This window comes from Gorilla gorilla, chromosome 9, assembly GCF_029281585.2.
Source record: "Gorilla gorilla gorilla isolate KB3781 chromosome 9, NHGRI_mGorGor1-v2.1_pri, whole genome shotgun sequence".
In the NCBI taxonomy this organism is placed as follows: domain Eukaryota; kingdom Metazoa; phylum Chordata; class Mammalia; order Primates; family Hominidae; genus Gorilla; species Gorilla gorilla.
The window spans coordinates 55776687-55795065 of NC_073233.2; the positions used below are offsets into that span (position 1 = coordinate 55776687).

Consider the following 18379-nt stretch of genomic DNA (forward strand, 5'->3'; position numbering starts at 1 on the left):
CGGTCTTAAACTTCTGACCTTGTGATCCACCCACCTTAGCCTCCCAAAGTGCTAGGATTACAAGCATGAGCCATGGTACCCAGCCAACATCTAGTCATTTCTTATCTGAACTATTCAGCTGTACTCTTGCCTCTTACCATTCATTCCCTGAACAATACGCAGAGTGTCTCCTCCTCAAAACTTAAATTAGATCATTTAATTCAGGGGTCAGTAAACTTTTTCTATAAAAACCAGACAGTAAATATTTTAGGCTTCTGGGTCATATGTTTCTGTTGAAACTACTCAACTCTGCTCTTGTAACATTAAAAACAGCCATGGACAATATGTAAAGCCATGGGTGAGACTGTGTTCCAATATGGTTTATTCATTAAAATAGGCAGCAGGACAGATTTGACCCATGGGCCGTAGTTTGCCAACCCCTGATTTAATTGCAATGCTTCTTACTCCATTGGATTTAATCCAGATTCCTTTCCATGGCCTAGAAGGTGCTCCATCCTCATCTGAATATTACTTGCTCCTCCAGGCTCCACTATGCTCCACCCACCCTGACCAGCTTTATGGTGCTTAAACACTATGCCAAGTCTGTTTACATCTCAGGTCGCTGCACTTCACATTCTACCCAGCAGGACCAGACCAGATCTTGACCAGATCTTCTTCAAGCTGCCTCAGCTCAAATGTCACCTCCTCAGAGAGGTCTTCACTGCCCACCCCAATAGGTCAGTACCCATTCCAATGCCCAAACATTCTAACTCCCATAGCTCTATTTATTTTCTTCAAATTACTTACCACCATCTGAAGAAAATATAGCCTGCTTCCCTACCACCACACCACCACTAGAATGGAACCTCCCCGAGGACAGAGACTGAGTTACTCATTCTCCCCTAGTTCCCAGGACCTAGATATGTGCCTGGCACTTAGCAGGGGCTCAAAAAATATCTGTTATCTGAACTGTTATTGCCTCTAGTTTCCCTCCCTTCAACTCACTGGTATCTTCACTACCACTAGTCATCTTTCAAAAATACAAATGGGGCCAAATACAGTGGCTCACACCTGTAATTGCAGCACATTGGGAGCCTAAGGCAGGAGGATCTCCTGAATCTAGGAGGGTGAGGCTGCTGTGAGCCATGATCATGCCACTGCAGTCCAGCATAGGAAACAGAGTAAAACCCTGTCTCAAAAAAAAAAATACCATTTTGTGGTGGTACACACCTATAGTCCCTGCTACTTGAGTGGCTGAGGCAAGAGGATCACTGAGCCCAAGAGTTTGAGGTTACAGTGAGCTATGATTGTGACACTGCATTCATGCCTGGGCAACAGAATAAGACTCTGTCTCAAAAAAAGAGAAAAAAGTGGGCTGGGAGTGGTAGCTCATGCCTGTAATCCCAACACTTTAGGAGGCCAAGGCAGGTGGATCACCTGACATCAGGAGTTGAGACCAGACTGGCCAATATAGGGAAACCCCATCTCTACCAAACATACAAAAATTAGCTAAATATGGTGGTACACGCCTGTAGTCCCAAGTACTTCAGAGGCTGAGGCAGGAGAATCACTTGAACTCAGGAGGCAGAGATTGCAGTGAGCCGAGATTGTGTCACTATACTCCAGCCTGGGAGCCTGGGTGGCAGATTGAGACTCCATCTCAAAAGAAAAAAAAAGAAAAAGTAAAATACAAATGAATCATTGAATCATGTCACTCTCCTGCTTAAAATATTTTGATGGCTCCCCACTGGCTTTAAGATACAAATGCAAATTAAGTGACAAGATCACTACAGCTCTTATCACACCTTCCCACACTCTTCCAGTGGTAGACTGAGCTCTAAGTGGCAAGAACCAACTCCTGTTTATCTTTTGATCTCAGGTGGTCAGCACAGTACCAGGAACACTGTTGGTATTCCATGAATGGAGAATGAAATCATTCAACAGTAGTACAACAACTACCACAAAGCAGAAATTTAATGCAATAACTCAGTAAGTACCCATTTTAAAGGCAATGAAGCAAGATTTTGTACAACACTCTTTCTTTTCTTTTCTTTTTTTTCCCCGAGACACAGTCTTGCTCTGTCACCCAGGCTGGAGTGCAGTGGTGTGATCTCAGCTCACTGAAATTTCCACCTCCTGGGTTCAAGCAATTCTGCTGCCTCAGTCTCCTGAGTAGCTGGGATTACAGGCACGCACCACCATACGGGCTAATTTTTGTATTTTTAGTAGAGACAAGATTTCGCCATGTTGGCCAGGCTGGTTTTGAACTCCTGACCTGGTGATCTGCCTGCCTCAGCCTCCCAAAGTGCTGGGATTACAGGTGTAAGCTACTGCACCTGGCCTCTTTCTTTTCTTTGGAAGTTACTTTTGTGGGGGCTATGCTTATAACTATGAATCTGACTTTGGATTTTGCCACCAAGATTTTACCTGGCAGGCAGCCACTTACAACTTTCTGTAAGAATGAAGGGAGGAGGCAGGAAGATAAGTCATACAAATCTATCATGCTGTTTCTTGTGATTGGCTCTGGTAAAAGGGTTAGGAAAAGAGACATAACACGCAGGCTAAAATGCAACTTAGGGATTCTCCATAGATTCCAAGTGTCTACATTCTCCTTGTCACCTATTAGCAAAGAAAACCCAATGCTGTCTGGTTTGCTGTATAAAATAATCTAAGAGATTCACGGAATTTGTTCAGGATGATTTCACCAATAGAATGGAAACTGTTCCTTCTAGAAGAATTTCCATTAGCCCTTTGAAATCCTTCAACATTCATTAAAGCCAAAGAGTTTTCACCTAATTTAATCTGATGGGTATGTGACCAGAGTCCTTCTAGGGAATACAGACTCCCAAACTATTCAGCTGGAAAGTGAGGAGGGAATTTATTACTCAAAATCAAAGGGAAATAAAGAGACCAACCTAGAATGTCATTATTCTTGCTTGGTGAGGAGGGAAATGGATTCCAGAGTTATTCCATGACATTTACACGACCTCCTTATTAGCATCTAAAAGCTTCCAGTGCTGGATGCAGCCAGCTACGATCTCTTCTAATGTAATAAAATCTGCTTCAGCAAAGCTTATGCAAAGCCATCCCCAGGATCCAGAAATAATAGGCTATAAATTACTAGATCTCCCATTTGATATCATGAAGTATAAGCACAGTCCTGTGTGACCATTAACCTAAGCCCAGGTAGGACCTTGTTTACTAGAGTATTAGGCATGGGTTGGGGCAACGATTCTAACCAGAGAAATTGGCTCCAGTGAGGGCAGGTTTGCAATCCAAGGCATGGCATGCATAGGGCTGGTGAAATTCAGGGTGATTGAAGCAAAAGCTTCAGAACAAGACCACATCTGCGGGTAGAGCAGAAAACTCTCAAGAGATGAATCTTTTTAAGAGTGAGGCAGAGCTACATAGTAGTTTTAGGAGATCAGTTCGTGCCCAGCAAGAGCTCCATACTGGCTATAAGCAGGGATGCATGCTGTAGTATCAGGAGGGGAGGCTCACAAAAGTAATTCAGACCAAGAGCCCAAACTGTATTCTCTACTAAAAGGAATCAAGGCTTCCTACAGAAATGGCTGACTTCTTGTATTGTGCAGTATATAGATCATAAAATATCTTTTATGCCAGAAAGCAATGAAGCCATCAAAGTCCAACAAGATCATGTCAAAAAGACACGAGAGACAACTTGAAGAGATAATTATTAACCTAGATGAGACAATGTATGCATCCAAAACAATTAATAAATAATAACTGAAATGGTCTAAAATATATCAAATGCAAGCAATAATCTATGAGTTCATAGTGATATTCAGGGAAAAAAAAACTATTGGTCACTAGAGTAGAGGTTGCTAGGTCACTAACTCATTATTCTGAAAAGTGACTTAAAATGGGAGGTAGGGTGGAGAATTCAGTATGTATCCAGTTTTTCCTCTACAAACAAATTTTTAGGGAGATTGAATAAGATGAAACAAATCTGGCAAAACGGAGATAACTGCTTAATCTGGGGGTTGGATACATGGAGGTTCATCATATTTCTTTTGTGTATATTTGAACCCCCTTCAAAAAAAGCACAAGACAGAATGTGAGCTAAGCAGCTTAGGCTCACTCCTGTAATCCCAGCACTTTGGGAGGCTGAGGCGGGTGGACCACCCAAGGTCAGGAGATCAAGACTAGCCTGGCCAACATGGTAAAACCCTGACTCTACTAAAAATACAAAAAAAAAAAAATTAGCCAGGCATGGTGGTGCATGCCTGAAATCTCAGCTCCTCAGCAGGCTGAGGCAGAATCGATTGAACCTGGGAGGCAGAGGTTGCAGTGAGCTGAGATTGCACCACTGCACTCCAGCCTGGGCAATAAGGGTGAAACTCCAGTTTTAACTCTGTCAGATGAATCCACACATCACCAAGCAGTTTCACAGATGGCTTCTTTCTAGTTTTTATCGAAGGATATTCTGTTTTACCCCATAGGACACAAAGGGCTCCCAAATGTCCCTTTGCAGATTCTACAAAAATAGTATTTCCAACCTGCTGAATCAAAATAAAGGTTTACCTCTGTGAGTTGAATCCACATATCACAAGGCAGTTTCACATAGCATTTTTTTAAGTTTTTATCTGAGGATATTCGTTTTTTTCCCTTAAGCGTCAATGGCTTCCCAAAAGTCCCTTTGCAGATTCTTCAATAAGAGTGTTTCTAACCTGCCGAGTCAAGACAAAGTTTTAACTCTGTTAGATGAATCCACACATCACCAAGCAGTTTCACAGATAGCTTCTATCTATTTTTTTTCTGGGGATATTCATTTTTTTACCCATAGGCCTTAATGGGATACTAAATATTCTTTTGCATATTCCTCATAAAGAGTGTTTCCAAAATGCTGAATCAAAAGGAAGTTTTAACTCTATGAGGTGAATCCACACATCACCAAGCAGTTTCACAGACAGCTTCTTTCCAATTTTTATCTGGGGATAATTGGTTTCTCCCCATAGACCTCAATAAGCTCTGAAATGTCTCTTTGCAGATTCTATTAAAAGAGTGTTTCCAACCTGCTAAATCAAAACAAAGGTTTAAGTCTGGGAGATGAATCCACACATCATCCAACAGTTTCACAGATAACTTCTTTTTAATTTTTATTTTGGGATATTCAGTTATTCCCCATAGGCATCAATGTGCTCCCAAATGTCCCTTTGAAGATACTACAAAAACAGTGCTTACCACCTGCTGAATAAAAAGAAAGGTTTAACTATTGGGTTGAATCTATGCATCACCAAGCAGTTTCACAGATAGCTCCTTTCTAGTTTTTATCTCAGGATATTCGGATTATTCTTAATGCTTCAATGGGCTCCAAAATATTCCTTTGCAGATTCCACAAAGAGAGTGTTTTCAACCTGGTGAATCAAAGAAAAGTTTTAACTCTGTTAGATAAATCCACACATCACAAATCAGTTTCACAGATAGCTTCATTCAAGTTTCTACCTGGGGATATTTGATTTTTTCCCACAGGCCTCAATGGACTCCAAAATGTCCCTTCACAGATTCTACAAAAAAGAATATTTCTAAACTGCTGAGAAAAGAAAGTTTTAACTCTGTGAGATGAATCCACACATCACCTAGCAGTTTCACAGATAGCTTCCTTCTAGTTTTTATCTGGGGATATTTTTTTTTCCATAAGCATGAATGGGCTCCCAAATGTTCCTTCACAAATTCTACAAAAAGAGTGTTTTCAACCTAGTGAACCAAAGGAAAGGTTAAACTCTGTGAGATGAATCCACACATCACCAAGGAGTTTCACATATAGCTTCCTTCTAGTGTTTATCTACAGATATTCAGTTTTTCACTATAGGCCTCAATTGGCTCCCAAATGTTTCTTCACATATTCTACAAAGAGAGTGTTTCCAACATGCTAAATCAAAAGGAAGGTTTAACTCTGTTAATGAATCCACACTTCACAAAGCTGTTTCACAGATAGCTTCTTTCTATTTTTTATCTCGGGATATTCAGTTTTTCCTTGTAGGATTCAATGGGCTTTAAAGTGTCACTTCACTTATGCTACAAAAAGTGTTTCCAACCTGCTTAATCAAAAGAAAGGCTTAACTTTGTGAGATAAATCCACACATCACAAAGCAGCTTCACATAGGGCTTCTTTCTAGTTTTTAGCTGGGCATTTTCCATTTTTCCCCATAGGCCTCAATGGGTTTCCAAATGTCTCTTTGCAGATCCTACAAAATGTCTGTTACCAACCTGCTGAATCAAAAGAAAGGTTTAATTCTGTAAGATGAATCCACACATCATAAAGCAGTTTCACAGATAACTTCTTTCCAATTTTTATTTTGGGATATTTGGTTTTTCTCCATAGGCCTAAATTGTCCCCCAAATCCCTTTCACAGATTCTACAAAAAAAAAGTGCCTACAATCTTCTGAATCAAAATAAAGGTATAACTCTGTGAGATGAAATGACAAATCACAAAGCACTTTCACAGATAGCTTTTTTTCTAGTTTTTATCTGGGGCATTCAGTTTTTCCCCATAAGCCTCATTGGGCTCCTAAAAATCCCTTCACAGAATCTACAAAAAGAGTGTTCCCAATCTACTAATCAATAAAAAGTTTTAATTCTGTGTGATGAATCCACTCATTGCTAAGCAGTTTCACAGATACGTTCTTTCTTGTTTTTATCTGAAAATATTCAGTTTTTCCTCATAGGTTTTGATGGGTTTTGAAAATTTCCTTCTCAGGTTTTACAAAAAGAGTGTTTCCAACTTGCTTAATAAAAAGTAAAGTTTAACACTTTGAGATGGATCCACACATCACAAAGCAGTATCACACATAGCTTCTTTCTAGTTTTTATATGGGATAATCATTTTTTCCCCATAGGCTTCAATGGAATCCCAAATATCCCTTTGCAGAATCTACAAAAAGAGTGTTTCCAACCTGTTCAATCAAAATAAAGGTTTAATTCTGTGGGCTGAATCCACATATCACCAAGCAGTTTCACAGATAGCTTCTTTCTACTTTTTATCTGGGCCTATTTGGTTTTTCCCTGTAGGTTTCAATGGGCTCCCAAATGACCCTTCACAGATTCTACAAAAATAATGTTTCCACGCTGCTGAGTAAAAAGAAGGATTTAATTCTGTGAGGTGAATCCACAAATCACCCAGCAGTTTTACAGATAGCTTCCTTCTAGTTTTTATCTGGGGACATTTGGGTTTTTCCCATAGGTCTCAATGGGCTCCCAAATGCCATTTTGCAAATTCTACAAAAAAATTGTTTCCAATCTGCTGAATTCAAAGAAAAGTTTAACTCTCTAAGATTAATCCACACACTAAAGAGCAGTTTCACTAATAGCTTCATTATAGCTTTTATCTGGAAATATTCAGTTTTTTTCCATTGGATACAATGAACTCCCAAATGTACCTTCACAGATTCTACAAAAAGAGTGTTCCAACCTGCTAAATCAAAAGAAAGATTTAACTCTGTGAGATGTATCCACACATCACCAAGTAGTTTCACAGATTTCTTCCTTCTAGTTTTTACCTGGGGATATTTGGTTTTTCCCCATAGGTCAAAATGGCCTCCCAAATGTCTCCTCACAGATTCTACAAAACGAGTGTTTCCAAACTGCTGAATCAAAAGAAAGGATTAACTCTGTGAGAGGAATGCACACGCCACAAAGGAGCTTCACATATAGTTTCTACTTTTATCTGAGGATATTCATTTTTTCCTGATAGGCCTTGACAAGCTCTGAAATGTCTCTTTGCAGATTCTACAAAAAGAGTGTTTCCAACCTGCTGAATCAAAAGAAAGTTTTAACTCTGTCAGATGAATCCACACATCACCAAGCAGTTTCACAGATGGCTTCTTTCTAGTTTGTATCCGAGGATATTCTGTTTTACCCCATAGGACTCAAAGGGCTCCCAAATGTCCCTTTGCAGATTCTACAAAGAGTGGTTCCAATGTGCTCAATCAAAAGAAAAGTTTTGGATAGCTTGGATTCACAGATAGCTTTTTTCTAGCTTTTATCTGGGGATATTCACTTTTTCCACATAGGATTCAACAGGCTCCCAAACGTCCCTTTGCAAGTTCTATAAAAAGAGTGTTCCCAACCTGCTGAATCAAAAGAAAGGCTTAACCCTTGAGATGAATCCACACATTACAAAGCAGTTTCACAGATAGTATTTTTCTAGTTTTTATTTTGGGATATTGTGTTTTTCCCATAGACCGCAAAGGGCTCCCAAATATCCTTCCACAAATACTATAAAAACTGTTTTTCCAGACTGCTGAATTAAAAGAAATCTTTAAATCTGTGAGATTAATCGACACATCACAAAACAGTTTCACAGACAGTTTTGTTCTAGTTTTTATTTGTGTATATTCAGATTTTCCACAAAGGCCTCAATGGGCTCCCACATGTAAATTCGCAGATTCTACAAAATGAGTGTTTCCAACCTGTTGAATCAAAAGAAAGGTTTAATTCTGTGAGATGAATCCACATATCACAAAGCAGTTTCACACATAGCCACTTTCTAGTTTTTTCTAGGGATACTCTGTTTTTACCCATAGGTTTCAAAGGGCTTTCAAATGTCCATTTGCAGATTCTACAAAAACAGTGTCTTCAATCAGCTGAATCAAAAGAAAGGTTTAACTCTGTAAGATGAATCCACACATCTGGCATTATATGTGAATGCTTATTATTTCAGAAATGCAGATTTGTTTATATGGTTGGAGTTTCTAAGTCCTCTGCACTATCCATTAGTGCTGTCTGTCTGGATGTGTTTCCTGATCTTTGTGTGAGGAAGTTGCCCCTGTTCAACATGACTCAAAAAGAAAACAATAGACTCATTGGAGTTTTGTCATGATGTGCCAGGGGCATCATGAATGATGTCTCCCAAGAAGAATGACAGCAGCTGCCAAAGGATGCAGTAGGTAGGCACTGGCCCGAATACAGAGCAGTGAGTCAGTTTCAGGAGGCTGTGTGGAAATACAACTGATTCCTGAGGCAGTGAGGAAGGGGGAAGAGCCCGAAGAAGTTACAGGGAGAAGCAGAGGATGCTGCCTTCATTGGAGGATGCTTGGGTCCTGAGCAAAGTGGAGAAGAATTAAAGGCCATAGCACTCCCTTTGGTGAATGGTTGAATGGTTTGGAAAGGGGAAAGAGTGAAAGGGGAATGAGTGTTACATGGGACACATTAGAAGGCAGCTGAGAAAGATGAAGAAAATTCCTCAGATTAGGGAGCCACAGAACTGGCTTCTAGCACTGGAACTCTCTCTCACTGTGTGACTTAGACAAATTATTTCCACTTTTCTTGTGGATCTTTTGTAAAATAAAATGGTCTGATATCTTCTAAAGGTCCTTCCAACCAGAAAATGATCTGAGCATAACAGTCTTATATGACACTGCTTCTGAGTCTATAAACACACACATTTAACCCAGACTATTTCAACTGCATGCCTGGCAAAAAGAGAAGGAGTAGGTGGAGTGGAAGGGGGAAGAGAGAGAGCCCAAGACCAAGACAGAATAAACCCATAAATGAAGCAATGATGATAATGCTGGCCCATCTTCACATCTATGAAGTGACTTAGCAAGAGTGACTTAGAAGACACTTGATTCTTCACCCCTCACATTTCTCAGCACCTACTGTATGAGCATCTCACCCTCTTGAAAAACACTGGTGTTTAAACATATTACTCTTATGATGAAGGAAGAAAACCTGTTTGGGTTTGGTTTAGAGAAAAATGGCACATTGAACTTTTAAGTAGTGTCTTCCTAAATAATCTTCAATGACAATTCATAATATATGTGATTTTTTTCTTACCTCATGTGCTGACTCCAGAATTGTAGAATGCTACACCTACTTCCTTTTACTGTTCTGGGAATCTCAGTTGTAACTTAGGGAGCGTATTAAAGAGATCCACTAAGCCATGAAGACCTGGATGAGATCATAGTCATCATTCTTAGAGTATCTGTGTAAAAGTGATGACAGTAACAAAAATAACTAATTTGTGTCAAGGGTCTTTGTGCCATGTACCGTGTGGAACATTTTATACATATTCTCGTGTTTTCCACAACTATCTCATGGTTCACTCAACAACTAACTTACTTTATTGCCCACTTACTACATGACAGAAAGTCTTCTGGGCTCCAGGGAGGTAGTAGCAAACAAAATGAAATAAAGTTTCTGTTCTTATGATGTCAAATTCTGATGAGAGAGAGATGATAAACAAATAAATATATACAGCATCAAGTGATGAGAAGCCCTACGGAGAAAAATGAAGCAGGATAAGGATAGAGAATGTCAGACAGAGGCTCACAACTGTAATCCCAGCACTTTGGGAGGTTGAGGCAAGAGGATCACATGAACCCAGGAGTTTGAAACCAGCCTGGGCAACATAGTGAGACCCTGTCTCTACAAAAAACTTTAAAAAATTAGCTGGATGTGGTAGCATACACCTATGGTCCCACCTACTTAGGAGGCTGCCTTGGGAAGATTGCTTGAGCCAGAGAGGTTGTGGCTGTAGTGAAATGTGATCACACCATTGGACTCCAGCCTGGGTGGCAGAGCTAACCTGTCTCAAAAATGTTTATATATATAAACATAAAAATATGATATATATAACTATATAAAAAAGACAGAGGATGCCAGAAGGAAAGGTGGGTGCAATTTAAATAGGGTGGACAGAGATGTCTCTCTGGTAAGGGTGAGCAAGCAAGGGAATGAGTCCTATGCCCAGGCCAAGAAAGCACTGGGATTGCCCTGTCTGCACATGGGGAAACCAAGTTTCCAAAGCCTCTTATTTAATAAAAGATGATGATCTCACTACATCTCAACACAGACTCTGCTTCACATATATCCAGATACAGGTCAGAAGAGGTCTGTGACTATATGAGATTAGCAAGTCCAGTGGAAACACGAAACTCCACACGTCTCCTAGCACACCATTGCTTTGTCTGTGTAAAGCTTGATCTGGTTGATTTCTTCCTATTACATTGAATTAACAGAACGGAAAGTTGCATTGGTGTTACATAGAAAATTTATAAGTTTTCCTGATTGTTTTCTCCCTTTTATTCAATCCAGGAATAAAGACTCAATGCAGCATGGATTCAGACATGCTCACAGAGGGTCAGGGGACTCCTCAAAGAGGTTGCAGGGACTTCTTTGTCAGATGACAGAGATGTTCAGTGGTCAGAGCTCCAGGTTGCCAACCCCTGCTTTAACCAGAGCATCAGTGACTCTGTATTATACACTGTGACTCTGAAAATGAGATTTCTGGGACCCGCACAAAGCTTGAAAATAGTGTGCATGCTATGGCTCCTTGTGAAGAGTAAATAAAGATGTTCTTTGAGTCATCTTTAAAAACTGGCTTTAAAGTCAGGAAACAACAAGTGCTGGAGAGGATGTGGAGAAATAGGAACACTTTGACACTGTTGGTGGGACTGTAAACTAGTTCAACCGTTGTGGAAGTCAGTGTGGCGATTCCTCAGGGATCTAGAACTGGAAATACCATTTGACCCAGCCATCCCATTACTGGGTATATACCCAAAGGACTATAAACCATGCTGCTATAAAGACACATGCACACGGATGTTTACTGCAGCATTATTCACAATAGCAAAGACTTGGAACCAACCCAAATGTCCAACAATGATAGACTGGATTAAGAAAATGTGGCACATACACACCATGGAATATTACGCAGCCATAAAAAGTGATGAGTTCATGTCCTTTGTAGGGACATGGATGAAATTGGAAATCATCATTCTCAGTAAACTATCGCAAGAACAAAAAACCAAACACTGCATATTCTCACTCATAGGTGGGAATTGAACAGTGAGATCACATGGACATGGGAAGGGGAATATCACACTCTGGGGACTGTGGTGGGGTGGGGGGAGGGGGGAGGGATAGCATTGGGAGATACACCTAATGCTAGATGACGAGTTAGTGGGTGCAGCGCACCAGCATGGCACATGTATACACATGGCACATGTAGCTAACCTGCACAATGTGCACATGTACCCTAAAACTTAAAGTATAATAAAAAAAAAAACTGGCTTTAAATGCAAAATTTCCTTAAAAGTTTCCAGTGGAATAAAAATCATAGGTGGTAGCTTGTATGTTTTCAAAAATAAATTTTTTTTATGTGTTTTTTGGCTGCATAAATGTCTTCTTTTGAGAAGTGTCTATTCATATCCTTTGCCCACTTTTTGATTATTAGCCCTTTTTCAGATGAGTAGGTTGCAAAAATTTTCTCCCATTCTGTAGGTTGCCTGTTCACTGTGATGGTATTTTCTTTTGCTGTGCAGAAGCTCTTTAGTTTAATTAGATCCCATTTGTCAATTTTGGCTTTTGTTGCCATTGCTTTTGGTGTTTTAGACATGAAGTCCTTTCCCATGCCTATGTCGTGAATGGTATTGCCTAGGTTTTCTTCTAGGGTTTTTATGGTTTTAGGTCTAACATGTAAGCCTTTAATCCATCTTGAATTAATTTTTTATAGTGGCACTATTCACAACAGCAAAGACTTGGAACCAACCCAAATGTCCAACAACAATAGACTGGATTAAGAAAATGTGGCACATATACACCGTGGAATACTACACTGCCATAAAAAATGATGAGTTCATGTCCTTTGTAGGGACATGGATGAAACTGGAGACCATCATTCCCAGCAAACTCTCGCAAGGACAAAATACCAAACACCACATGTTCTCACTCATAGGTGGGAATTGAACAATGAGAACACATGGACACAGGAAGGGGAACATCGCACACTGGGGACTGTTGTGGGGTTGGGGGAGAGGGGAGGAATACCATTAGGAGATATACCTAATGCTAAATGACGAGTTAAAGGGTGCAGCACACCAACATGGCACATGTATACATATGTAACAAACCTGCATATTGTGCACATGTACCCTAAAACTTAAAGTATAATAATAATAAACTAAATAAATAAATAAATAAAAATAAATTATGGTACAATGAAATGTTCACCCAGGGAAATTAATTATTCATTCCCTTACCCTAATTCAACAGCATTCCATACACAGCACTTATCACAGTGCTTACTCATATTTATATGTTTGTCTGAGTTTCCCTGAAAACTAGGGATTCATAAATAAATAAATAAATAAATAAATGTTGTATGCAGGTATGGTATTGGGTGAGAAAGGATTTTAGGCAATTCTAATCAAAGATTTGAAGAAACAATGAAAGATCACTGCCTGATTATGCTTTTCTCTCTCATCTTTTCTGATGGATGTAATGGATATGACATGCTCTATTTAAATACACAAACATGGGTACTTATCTATAGACTAGAGCTTTATGGGGTTTTTTGAGGTCAGTTGTTTTTTTAAATATAAACATTGAATGAGGAGGGACTTCTTCAACTCCAAACATTTCAGGAAATGTCTAATTTTCATACTGATTAAATTAGAAGTCTTACCCATTATGTGAATAAATAAAAGGAAGAACTGTAAAGAGGCATTGAAAGCCAGAGTTTCTTGTCCAATGGAGTTAATAAGAAAATAATTTCCTCATAATTTAACTGTTTGTTGCAGTTTGGTTTAAAAAAATGGTGAATATTCAGGGCATATAGATAGATGTTGTTGGCTGTGGTGGTTATGGGTAGGTGGGTGTGTGAGTGTGTGAGTGTGTGTGTGTGTGTGTGTATGTTCAAGGGTTTGCTGAGAAAAAAAGGCCTTTCTGTCTCCCCTTTTTTCCCCCTAAAGGACCATTAAAGCAGGGAACAGCAATTGCTCTCCAGTTTGCATTTGCTCTTTTCTCCTTTGAGTGACAGCCCCTCACTGCTTTTTGCCAGGTCACATGGCTGCCTATTAGAAATATTAGAAATGCTTCCCAGGAGCTAAGCGATGCTTTGTGACTAAGCTCTCACCAATGGAGCAAGAGTGGAAGTGACAAGCAGACCTGCTGAGCCACCTCCTTAAATACAATTTGTTTCCTCTTTACTTTCTCTCTTTCCTCCTCACCATGAACAGGAACTTGGATATATAGTGTGAACCATTCTTACCTAGGTAGGTGAGAAACACACTGGAGGGTGACAGAGCACCATGGGAGAAGGAAGAAGGAAGAAGTGTCCACCCATGGATGCTCGGGTAATTTAGTGGAGAGGAGCTACCTACAGCCTGCATCACATGCCTAATGGATATGAGGAAAAATTAAAAGTTGACCTGGACCCAGAATACTGAATTTTTGAATCCCATTCTTTACTAGCCATCTATTATCCTTTTAGGTGCACAAGGAAATTGTATATGTAAATGAGGATTTAGTTTCAAACTCTAGTTCTCTGCTCCACTGGATCATGCAGAGCAAATGTTGCAAACCTGGTCACCAACAGGGGCTGGGCAGGTAAGTGCAAAGAAGCAAAACTTACTGAGTAGAGCTTGGTGTAGTGGAGAATGTGTGATCCACCTAAAGGACTGTTGTTCTGGGACATGGGCCTCAACATTTCTTGATATTTTTACCTGTTTAAAAGAAAATAGAAATCCAGATTTTTTAAAAGTAATATCCATGGACTTTTTAATTAACAAGCTAAGTTTCACAACATTTTAAAGTAAAAATACTATGCGCACTGTGATACTTAATTTTATATGTCAACTTGTCTGGGCCCCAGGGGGCCAAATACCTGGTTAAAATATCTGGGAGTGTCTGTGATGGTGTTTCTGGAAGAGATAGCATTTGAATTGGTGGACTAATAAAGCAGATGGCCCTCTCTAATGTTGAGTGTGCATCATCTAACTCTTTGAGTGCCTGAATAGAGCAATAATGTAGAAGAAGTTTGAATTAACTCTGCCTAACTTCCTGAATTGTGACATTTATCTTCTCCTGCCTTCGATACTCCTAGGTCTCAGCTATTCAGCTCTAGACTGGAATTTACATCAGTGGCTTGCATTTGGATCATAATCCTGAAAGACACAATTCCAAATGCCATAATCCTGAATGGTGAAATTCCAAAAGATCAAAATTCCAAAAGTTTAAATCCTGAAAGATCAAAATTCCCAGTGTCGAAAATTGTGAAATTCACAATCCCAAAAGATTAAAATCCCAAATGTTGAAATCCTGAAAGCCAAATTCTGGGAAGTTGCATGCAGGATAGTTACATCATGTTAGGCAAATTTATTATCTTGTTATTGTCTTTATTTGCATTTGGTGGAAAAGTCAAATGAGTGGATTAGCCACAGCATACAGCAACAAATAAAACTTCAGTTTAAAAATGCATCATTTACCTTCCTACTGATGACATTTCAGGAGGTTTTAATGAATTAAAGCTGAATTTGCTTGAAGAAGCCAGTAAAGCTTACTGACTGGTTCAAAAATTATTATGTGCACAGTAGGATAAGAAGATGTAATGTTCACAATGGCATTGCTGTTCGATCACCAGCACTGTTTCTGCCAAACTTGTGTTCTGTGTATGAGGGCATGTGAAATGGATTTCGGTGAACCCTAAACAACGTAGAAGCATGGCATGGAAGGTAGAAAGCTTTAACAGGAAATGCTCATATCAGTATACATAGAATCATGGAAGAATTTTGAAAAGAGCAGTGCCACATAGGAAATGAATGTAAACATATTATCTGAAGAGAGCCATGCCCTAAAAGAAAAAAGCAGATATTCATTGTGATGAAAGACTTCAAAATATAGTTAATGACCAGTTCTTAGGGATTGTCTCTGTGTAATTGCCCACAATCTGTCCTTGTAATAATATACTTTTTCATAAGTCAAATTTTAGTTTTAGTTTTCTTTCTTAGTATATTTTTTTACTATTTTAAATTGTAATATTTTTACAACTTACTATGCATTTCATCTTTGTATCATTTTCAATACTGGAGGTGTAAATGGTGTAGAAACTTTTAGAGAGTTCTGATACTTTTATGCATTTTCAAATTTGATTCCATGAAGTACATTATCACAATGTGGACTGTGTTTAAACATTGTGCATATACATAAAAATACTGAAACTTCAATAAATAAATAGATATCTTTTCTGTACATCTACATTGTGAAAGATAGAATTTCTCAAGATCTTAGCTCTTTGGGGTATGTGTAAATGATGGTTTTGATTGGTCCCATCAAAAGACTTAGGTGGTTGGTCATGGTATTTCAGATGACCTCAGTTATAAAGCTAGGTGCACACAATTACCAACCACAGTGATATGTGTTTATACATTTCCCTTTTTGACCTCTTTATGAATACTGTACATCTGCTCATAACTGTTATAACCATGTGACTGTTGTTAGCATATCTCAGTGTTTATACTTGCAAACATATGCATATTATTGCTTATTTTATCATATAAAGTGGCCTATGAAGTATTCATTCATGTTTTTATGTTTCTTAGATAAATCCTCCTTTAAAAATGTAAATAAATATTTTAGATAATTTTAATTTTCTCCAGAAGTACATTTTGGGGGTTTTGATCTCTTGGGATTTCAACATTCAGGATTCTAGTGATGGGGCTTGTGCCATTCGGGATTATGATTGGCTCTCCATTGGCTCTCTTGCTCTCAGGCCTTGGAAGTACATCAAAAGCTTGCCTGGGTCTCCAGTTTTCAGGTGGCAGAATGTGGGGCTTCTCTGCCTCCATAATTGCATGAGCCAATGATTTATAATAATCTCTTCTATCTATCTTTCTATCACTCAATCCATCAATCATGTATCTATCCATCTCCTATTGATTCTGTTTCTCTGGGCAATCCTGACTGATATATGCACCAACAAAAATATTTCTGCAGGGTAAGGCCCTAAGGCCTAAGAGAAATTTCCTGTTGCTTGAGCTAAAAATTAATCTAGGATCTATTACCAAAGCTATGTGGTTGGCGGACATTTTGAGTCACTCTGTGAAGTCTCACACCAAAATCCTGGATATCTAATCTGTTAGTAAGATAAATCTGTTTCAGGCCAAATGTATATAGGGAGCAAAAAGATTCAAGTCCAAATGAAAGAGAGAAAATTAGCCTAATGTCTTGAGCAGATATAGTATGGCCATTTGATCAAATCTTTCTTGGCCAAGGCAGTAGTTCTGGAGACTATTTTCCTAGCCATTGGAATTAGTTAGGTTTTCCTGGTTCAAGCAAAATAACTTGCTAACAAGCAAAATGAACAATTTATTGGAATGCCACAAACATCTGGGAATTCGGGCAGAGCAGCAACCAATGAAACTTTTAGAATCTTGTCTTTTTTTGCCAATGAGAAGACTCAGCATCTAGTACCTTTGACCTTGTCTTTACATCTTAGCTGTAGTTCCATACCCACAACTAATAGCTGCTAAATGTCTCGAATCATGTCTGAATAAGGGACCAGGTAACTATACCATAGTACACATAGTCAATGGACTGGGATGAAACCATCAGAAAGGATGTGGTAGATCTGTTTGCTACTTGGGGAAGTGGGGCACCAAGGTTATCAGCCATACAGAGTGGGGCAGGGAAGTTCCACAAACAAAAACCACAGTGCTCCTTCTAAAAGAAGGTGAAATTATTCTTGGTTAGGCCAAAACAATAGATATTCATCATCATAACCGTTTCCATGTGAGGGTTCCCTTCTGGCATTTCTTGGGAAAATTATATATATTTTTTTGAGTCCCATATCCTGAGAAAAATGGGTTTTAGAAATCAGAAAAATGGAGACGGGGAAGTATTGCAATTCTCCTGTGAGAATAAAAGATTAACGTTCAACTTAGAGACATTACTTCTCAAAGGAATGCAGTAATGTCAAGAAGAAAGCAAGAGCAGGAAAAGCTGGCATGCAGAGTTGAAGGTCGAAGTCAACATTTCAAGTAACTGGGAAAGGGGCAAGAAGAGGAGAAACAATCACTGTCTCACCACTTTTGCTGGTAGCTGTAGCCATGTAATAAATACACGTTCATGATGCTGTCTGTCACTAATGGTAAATTCTTACAATTAAAGTGAATGTTAAGGTTCTTCACATGTTATCCTCTCTACTAAACCTATGGGTGGTGTTCCAAGAAATAAAAAGTTTTGAAAGCAAAATAAGTTATTCAATTGATCTCTACACATGGTTCTGTGTAGAGCTGTTAATCTTAAAAGATTACAATGTTACATCATTTAAAAGCCACCCAATAATATTCACCTTTTCTAGTACTTATATATTCAATCTAGACTACAGTTCTTTGTAAATAGTCTTACTAAACCAATGTATCTTACTTATTGAACAATTTTTTGATCTTCCTAATGAACTAGTACATGAGGAATATAGGAAGCATTTTAATCACAATTTATGATTTAGGGTATTCTGGAGAATTCTGATCTTATTTCCAAATCCCTAATATTAGTATCTGTCTGGAGTTTGGAAACTACACCAGCCACAGGGATGAGAGAGTGTTCAAACAAAAAGCAAGAGAGGGAAACAAGGAGAAGGAAAGCTGGCCGAGTCTT

At 38.9% G+C, this 18379-nt stretch overlaps 1 protein-coding gene across 1 annotated transcript in view; it reads left to right on the forward strand.

Annotated features, from left to right (window-relative positions):
* LOC115936224 (metabotropic glutamate receptor 5-like) overlaps positions 1–18379 on the forward strand; it is a 381806-nt gene that overhangs the window by 313208 nt on the left and 50219 nt on the right. The window lies entirely within an intron of this gene.